The sequence below is a fragment of the Phocoena sinus genome, chromosome X (genome assembly GCF_008692025.1).
Source record: "Phocoena sinus isolate mPhoSin1 chromosome X, mPhoSin1.pri, whole genome shotgun sequence".
NCBI lineage: Eukaryota > Metazoa > Chordata > Mammalia > Artiodactyla > Phocoenidae > Phocoena > Phocoena sinus.
The window spans coordinates 1,935,820-1,944,111 of record NC_045784.1 but is presented as its reverse complement, the minus strand read 5'-3'; the positions used below and the strand labels follow the sequence as shown (position 1 = coordinate 1,944,111).

General features: G+C 43.1%; 1 long non-coding RNA gene across 1 annotated transcript in view; it reads left to right on the top strand.

The window, feature by feature from the left end:
* The first annotated feature begins 2,579 nt into the window (after positions 1-2,579).
* The window catches only part of LOC116748150, a 45,414-nt gene continuing 39,701 nt past the window's right edge, over positions 2,580-8,292 (top strand). The window contains exons 1-3 of the long non-coding RNA XR_004348171.1: positions 2,580-2,779; positions 5,223-5,323; positions 5,845-5,922. This is a non-coding gene — a long non-coding RNA (uncharacterized LOC116748150). The remainder of the gene's footprint in view (positions 2,780-5,222; positions 5,324-5,844; positions 5,923-8,292) is intronic.

Below are 8,292 nucleotides of genomic sequence, written 5' to 3'. Positions count from 1 at the left end.
TTTTTTCTGCTTGTCCATTGCTCCCCAGATGTGTCCTTTTCTCATTCACGGACTTGTTAGCCACGGTCAAGTGGAAATCTATGTTTTTGTTTAATTTTTAAAAAATGTTTAGCGGGATATATTTGTTTTACAATGTTGTACTAGTTTCCGGTGTACAGTAAAATAATTCACTTATACACATATATATTACATAGCTTCTTTTTTTACGTTCTCTTCTTCTTTCCATTGTGTCTTTTTAGGTCTTCTGCCCGTTTTTGGATTGGGTGGTTTGTTTTTTTGATATTGAGCTGCATGAGCTCTTTATATATTTTGGAGATTAATCCCTTATCAGTTGCTTCATTTGCAAATAACTGACATACACACACTACTACATATAAAACAGGTAACTAATGAGAGCCTACTGTAGAGCACAGGGAACTCTACTCAATACTCTGTAATGACCTATACGGGAAAAGAATCTGAAAAAGAATGAATATATGTGTATGTATAACTGATTCGCTTTGCTGTACCCCTGAAACTAACACAACATTGTAAATCAACTCTACTCCAATAAAAATTAACTTGAAAAGTCCATTTAAACTGTATTCTGAAGCACAGGAAACCCCATCACCGTGAAAAAAAAAAAAAAATGATACTGGTGAGGTTTGAGCTCTTACCCGTAGGGGAATATGGAGGAGAGGAAATTATCCAAAATGATGACTGATGAAGCGCCGTGAGAGAGGTACGGAGAGCAGAAGAGGATATGGTGTTGTGGAGATCAGAGAGGAATGGTTTCTGGGGAGAAACAGCAGTGAACAGCTCCAAGAAGATGGGTTCTTGAAAATGGGTTCTTGGGTTGGAAAGGAGGTCGTGCCGTATTTCCCGGGGCAGCATCACAGCAGTGGTGGCTTGGGCTGAGCAGTCAATGTTACGGGAGAGAAATGAGTGTGGTCCATGTTCGAGAACATTCGGTGGGGACAGGAAGGGGAAAGATGGGGACAGTAGCTTCAGGGAAGGAGGAGGGAGGTCTCGGGAATGTCTGAGGACGCCTGCCAGTTCTTTTTTCCTTTGAAAAATGCCCAGCCCCACCTGACATCTGGCATTTTTATGTCACGTTGGTGGAAGCAAAGGAGAAGAAAGGGCAGAAGAGAATGTCAGGAAAATGCCTCACGCAGAGAGGAGTGGGTGGACAGCTGTGGTGGGAGAGGCAGGAGATGTCTGCGGTGAAGACATGAGTTACGAAGGGGCCAGATGGGGAGACTGGAAAGAGTGGAGAGGATGGAGTTTGGGAGGGACAACTGGACACTCACGCTGGAGGTGCCGCTTCTCGTGAAGATACGCCACCAGCGCTGCATCTAAGATGGACGGAGTGCGCCTTGAGTGAAGCTGCTGGCATAAAGATGACAACGTCCCTGAAAGCTGTCCCCATTCTTATTGGCATTTCTTCACGTCCCTTGATAGAATGACAGGACATTCTCACTGATGGCTTTCTACCCTCTTCCATGCATTTCCCTTGGTGTGAAACGCAGTGCTGAGTAAGCTGTACGGCTTCTTCTCTTTTCTTTCTTTTTTTTTTTTTTTTAACTTCACAGAACTCCCGATGTCCCATCTTTTTACAGGCGTCAGATTGATGTCATCTAAACCTCAGCATATGCTTTTCGTTAATGATGGAAAGTTTCTTTCTCATCACCAAAGGAGTTTACGAGAGACCTAAGGGTATAAGTGAAACACTTTCTTACTAAAAAAAAAAAAAAAAAAAGAAAGAAAGAAAATTACCTGTGTCTTTGGGAAAATTATCTGGAGATATGAAAACATATAGGAAAGTTAATAAAAAGGGATTCTGCACTGTTTCCATTAAATGTTCCATCCTCTGTAATGTAATGTCTTTTGTCAAGTTACGAGAGCAAAGCATATGACGCTTAATCACAGCATCTTGAATTCATACGGAGAGGCTGCATGTGTGTCCAAATATGCTAACTGGACAGATTCTGGAAGTTCCCGATGTGAAAATTTAAAAAAAAAGAAAATGCAGTTCATCCCCTGAAGTTCTGTCAGAATCCCTTAGGACTTGTTCATATTTCTTACTTTAGTATGAATGTTTACTAACACTACTACGGGAGTAATACTACTTTGGGAGAAGCTAGTTATCTTGAAGGCATCTCCACCGCCGTGTTTCAGTGGCCGTGAAAGATTTTCTCTTCTTTCTGCGAGAGTTGATATTTGTTTGGCTTTTCTGACCAACTCACATTTTGGACCCATGCGCTTGTCCCAAGGTCCCTTTCATCTTGCCTTCCAGGAGAGAGCAGAGCGGAACAGAAATGGAAGAGGATGGATGCGCCAGGGCTCAGGATAATGTAGGCGAATCGTCCACTGTAAAAGATAACTTCATTTTCTCTTGGAGAGGCACCATGAATGGGGGAAACGTTGGCTGGGCGTCTGGCCCCAGTTTGTCCCTCTAACCTCTTGGGACCTCTCTGAGATATCTATAAACTCTGAAAGGGAAAACTCCCAAGGTTCGTTTTCATTCTAGCAAACACTGCTTGTTTCCTTTCCAGCAAAGAAATGGCATTCACCGGGTGGTCACGATGCATCCACATTCCCACTCTTCCAGAGTAGTCATTAAAAAAACGTCACCCCTCAAAATCGTAACAACTTCTTCCTGTCGTAGCCTGAATCAGTGTCTCCAGAGATAGCAGGTCTCTGTCTCTAGAACTGGGGAATGTGACCTGATTTGGAGAAGAAATCTTCGCAGACTGTCACCTTCAGAACTCAGCCTTGTCTGAAAATCCATCCAGTCAAGGTTAGATTTTTTTTTTTTTTTGCTTTTATTTATTTATTATTTAATTTTTTTATTGAGGTATAGTTGATTTACAATATCATATTCATTTTGGGTGCACGGCACAGTCATTCACTATTTTAAAGGTTTGTAGTTATTTTAGAATATTGGCTGTATTCCCCATGTTCTACAATATATCCTCATGGCTTATCTGTTGTATACATAGTAGTTTGTACCTCTTAATCCCCTACCCCTCTATTGCCCCTCCTCCCATTCTCTCTCTGCACTGGGAACCACTAGTTTGTTCTCCGTATCTGTGAGTCTGCTTCTGTTTTGTTATAGTCATTCATTTGTTTTATTTTCTTTTTAGATTCCACATGTAAGTGGTAACATGGAATATTTGTCTTTCTGTGTCTGACTTATTTCACCTAGTATGATCATCTCTGGGTCCATCCATGTTGCTGCAAATGGCATGATTTCATTCCTTTTCATGACTGAGTAATATTCCATTGTATATATGCACCACATCTTCTTTATCCGTTCCTCTGTCGATGGACCCTTAGCTTGCTTCCAAATCTTGGCTACTGTAAATAGCGCTGCTGTGAACATGGGGGTGCATGGATCTTTTTGAATTAGTGTTTTCATTTTCTTCAGATACACAGCAGGTTTGAAGAGGGGGGACGAAGGTCCACAGCAGAGCATGAAGCGGGAAATCCTTTCCTAACACGTGCTGGGGGTAGAGCCCTGAGGTTGCCCCTGGGGTTCCCGAATCCTGGCCATCCAGGCAATGCTTGCCTATCCGGACCCCCGCCCTGCCTGGACCCTGCCTCGGAACCAGAAAGCTCTAAAAAGCCTGAGAGATCGAAGCAGGTCACCAGCAGAAACTGGAAACAAATGCTCCATCTTTAGATGTAGGTCACTGCTTCTCCCCGTGGTGGAAAGCACACCGTTCATCATCCATCTGGCGTATCAGTTGAGCAATGACTGGCACCTAACCACAGCCTCCGCCAAAGCTGTCAGCCGTGGGGGAGGTCAGCCTTGAAAATAATTTTCCAAACACGTTGGACCTCCAGATGCTTTCAGTGTGGAAAGCTGGAGTTCATTTATTAACAGCCTAAGTGCATTTCCCCTGAAGAGCAAATGAGAAGAACGTGGTCATCTGCTCTAGGCAAGCGCGACGCAAAAGGAGGTGGAATGAAGTACCCTCTCGCAGAGGGGCTGTGGGTTCCTTGCAAAGGTGTTGTTACTATTTATGGGGAAGGTCATCAGTTTTTCTGAAGTGAGTGTGCTAGCAAACCGAGAATTTTTAAAGAATAAGGTTTTCTTAATTTGATATATGACACTTACATGTAGAAATTGCAATTTTTCTTTAATTGATTGATTTATTTTTGGCTGCGTTGGGTCTTCATTGCTGCACGCGGGCTTTCTCTAGTTGCGGCAAGCGGGGGCTACTCTTCGTTGCGGTGTGCGGGCTTCTCATTGCGGTGGCTTCTTTTGTTGCGGAACGTGGGCTGTAGGCACGCGGGCTTCAGTAGTTGTGGCGCACGGGCTCAGTAGTTGTGGCTCGCGGGCTCTAGAGCGCAGGCTCAGTAGTTGTGGCTCACGGGCTCAGTAGTTGTGGCTCGCGGGCCTAGTTGCTGCGCGGCATGTGGGATCTTCCCGGACCAGGGCTCGAACCCGTGTCCCCTGCGTTGGCAGGCGGATTCTTAACCACCGTGCCACCAGGGAAGCCCAGAAATTGCAATTTTTAACTCACTTGAAATGGCTATCCTCTAATTGCTGGGTTACTCTACATGAGAAATTCAACTGCATGGGTGTGGGTATCAGCGTAAATTCATATAATATGTAATACATATTATTGTAGCTATCTATCATCTACCAGTGTTTCCTATCTATCAATCATCTATCTACTGTCATCTATCAAATCTATCAATCTTTCCTCTATCCATATCTATGTATCTGTTATCTGTCCATCCACCAGTCATTTATCTGTTCTATCATCTATCTACCATCTATCGAATCTGTAAATCTTTCATCTGTTCATATCTATCGCTCCACCTATCACCTGTCATTTATCTGATGTATCTATCTTTCCATCCATCCATCCATGTATCTGTCTATGTATCTATCTATCCATCCATCCTCTATTTGTCTGTCTCTCTCTCCATCCATCCTTCTGTCTGTTTATCTATCCATCCATCCATGTATCTATCCATCCATCCTTCTGTATGTCTGATTGTCTGTCTGTCTGTCTACCTATCTATCCAACCATCCTCTATATGTCTGTGTCTGTCTGTCTACCTATCTATCCATCCATCCTTCTATATGTCTGTCTGTCTGTCTACCTACCTATCTCTCTATCCATCCTTCTATATGTCTGTCTATCTTTCTATCTGTCTATCATCTCCCCAGTAAATCATTCACACATAATACCCTCAATGATTCTGCCATTATTCTCATTCTTCAGGTGAAAAAGCACCTGTTGGAGTCACCATTTACCTGAGGAAGGGGGACACAGCCATAGGAGATGGAGCTGAGATGTGGCCTCACCTACCCTTCTCATTAAAGGTGTGTGATTTGCAATCACACTTACATTTGACCTGCTCCAGGGTCATGGTTACCCGTATTCATTTGTGTACACAACTATATTCAATTTTGTTATTGTTCTGTAGACTATCTTGCAGGAATTCAGTCAGCATTATAAATACCCACTGGGTATTTAATTTTATCCCACCTTACTATTACTGTTCAGAGTCCCTGGAATACATCTTTTAACCCAGTTTTTTGAGTTTGTGAAAGAGTTCTCTCTGATAGGGGACAGAAGGTGAATTTCACTCGTGTGAGCTTCTCAATCACAAGGATTCAAAGGGAGTGGGAATTTACAATACAGTCGGCTTCTAGAGAAGCCCATGGGAGCCCATGTAAGTGCCCTGCTACCTTTGACCAGCGCTTATGGTCATGGCTAAATTTGGTTCTTTGTTTTACTGTTGATGTAATAGTCAGTTACTATCTGATTACTATGAAGCTATCTGACCTATTCCGGATGTAGTTTAAAAACATCTCACTTAATGTTCTCACCCCGCCCCCAGGAGATAGAACTCAAAGGGATCAGTTTTACCGTGGGAAGCAGCCCAGGCACCAGAGCCCTGTTTCCACGGCAGGTAGAGGTAAGTAAGGAAGTGCCATACAGCGGTTCTCATTGCTTCAAATTATCTTTGCATGAAATACGTCTTGATACTTCACAAAGAGAGTGCATTGCTCAAATCCAGATGTTTTATGCGAGAGTGATGGAAATATTTGTATGGCTGAATTCTAAGTCTGAATTTGAAGCATTTCCTTCGCTCAAATGTTTGAGGACTTCTTAAAATTGAACTTTATTATTTTATTGAAGTGTAGTTAATGTACAATATTATATAAGTTACAGGTTGTACAATGTAGTCATTCACCATTTTTCAAGGTTATACTCCATTTATAGTTATTGTAGAATAGTGGGTATATTCCCTGTGCCGTACGATATATCCCTGTAGCTTATTTTCTACATCATAGTTTGTACCTCTTAATCCCCTCCCCCTATCCTGCCCCTCCCCTCTTCCCTCTCCCCACTGGGAACCACTAGTTCATTCTCTGTATCTGTGAGTCTGCTTCTGTTTCTGTTTTATTCACTAATACTAGTTGTATTTTTTAGATTCCACATATAAGTGATACCATACAGTATTTGTCTCTGTCTGTCTTATTTCGCTTAGCATAACGTGGAGAGAACTTTCATTTAAAGGGACGATATCAGCTATACTGAGGGACGCTCACCACCCGGTCTGCCATGAGCCCCCATGACAGATGTATAACCATCCTGTTTCCATGGTCAGTTATTGGGGTTTATGCATCGGCCCTTACCCAGGCACAGAAAATGTGGATTTTTCCATGCCTTTGCCAGACGATACGACGTTAAAATGCCATTCATTTGGGTCAGCCAACCACCCGAAAGATGCGATGTTTGGGGAGGTTGGCTTGAAGGACCATGGCTCGTAGATAGCATAGGTGTTACTTTCAACTCACCCTGGACCACCCCAAAGCTGAGTTCTTAGACCACTGCTGTTGTAGTTCTCCACAGAATTGCTACCTCTGCACGGCACTTTGTTAGTACGCGCTGGGTGTTAAAATGAAAATATTTATAGCAGAGTGCCTTTCCAAGTTATGTCACTGTGTTCCCTGTGGGGGAACTATTGAAAACATTTTGGGGATTAATGACTCAGAGATGCGACTGGAACAGCTTTTCTTCCCAGGGAGAATTGTTGGGCAATGGTTATTCACAGAACAGAAGAGGTATCACTTTTTCCTTTGGCTGCCAAGAAGCTCAGAACTCAATTATTTTAAAAAATCTTGTGTGAGCTTCTCAATCACAAGGATTCAAAGGGAGTGGGAATTTACAATACAGTCGGCTTTGTCATTGTGGTGGACAGGGACATAAAGACATTGCAGGTGAAGGGGTTGAGGGAAGAGTACATTTTTAAATATTCTGGCTTCTGAGGGACAGGGATAAGTTGGGAGATTGGGACTGACACATACACAGTACTATCTACCAAATAGACAACTAATAAGGACCTACTGTAGAGCACAGGGAACTCCACTCAGTACTCTGTAATGACCTCTATGGGGAAAGACTCTGAAAAAGAAAAGGTACATGTGTGCGTATAAGTGATCCACTTTGCGGTACACCTGAACCTGACAGAACATTGTAAATCAACTACACGCCAACAAACCGTTTAAAAATTAAATAAATAAATACTCTGCCTTCTAAAATCTTTGTGATGGTCAGATTAAATGTATATTTGTTTGGAGAATTGCAAACATATACAAAAGCAGGGAGAAGAGTATATTGTATCCCTCAAATACCCATTGCCCTGAGCGATTACCACCCCCTGGGTAATCTTGCTGAATCTATAGCCGCACCCACTCCCCTCCTTGGACCTCCAGACTCTCCTTGAGGCTAGTCACAGGCGTCAGACAATTGCATTCAGTTATCTAACGTTATCTTATTTTGTCCTGCGTATTCTTAAGCAATAGACACAGTACGTGTAAGGCATGTGGTGGGGAGGCAGGCAGACACGTGCATATTTGCACAAACGCATGTGTTTTTCCCATGAGTCACTCAACTTCTGCAGCTGTGCTTGGGTTTGCACTCACTCTCAGCCTTGGAAACTGGCCCAAGACCATCCCTTGCTGGTGAGAGGGTGTCCAGTTGCCAGGTCTGTATGGTGTTGATGGCTCTTACCCGAAATTGTTCCTTTCCTTGGACCCCAATGGCATCTTCCAGAGTGGAAAGATGCAATAGAAAAATAAAAGTATATCTCCCGTTGGAGTTGGAGGGAACCAATAATTCTTTTCTTCCCTCACCCTCTCGTATCTGGAATCACTCCCAAGGGCTGCATTTACCAAGGAGACGATGCTGTCATCCTCGGGATTCTGGGAGGAGAACCCATCCTATCCTAGCATGAGATGACACTACGTATGTGCCACCTGCTAAGATCAAGAGGTGACGT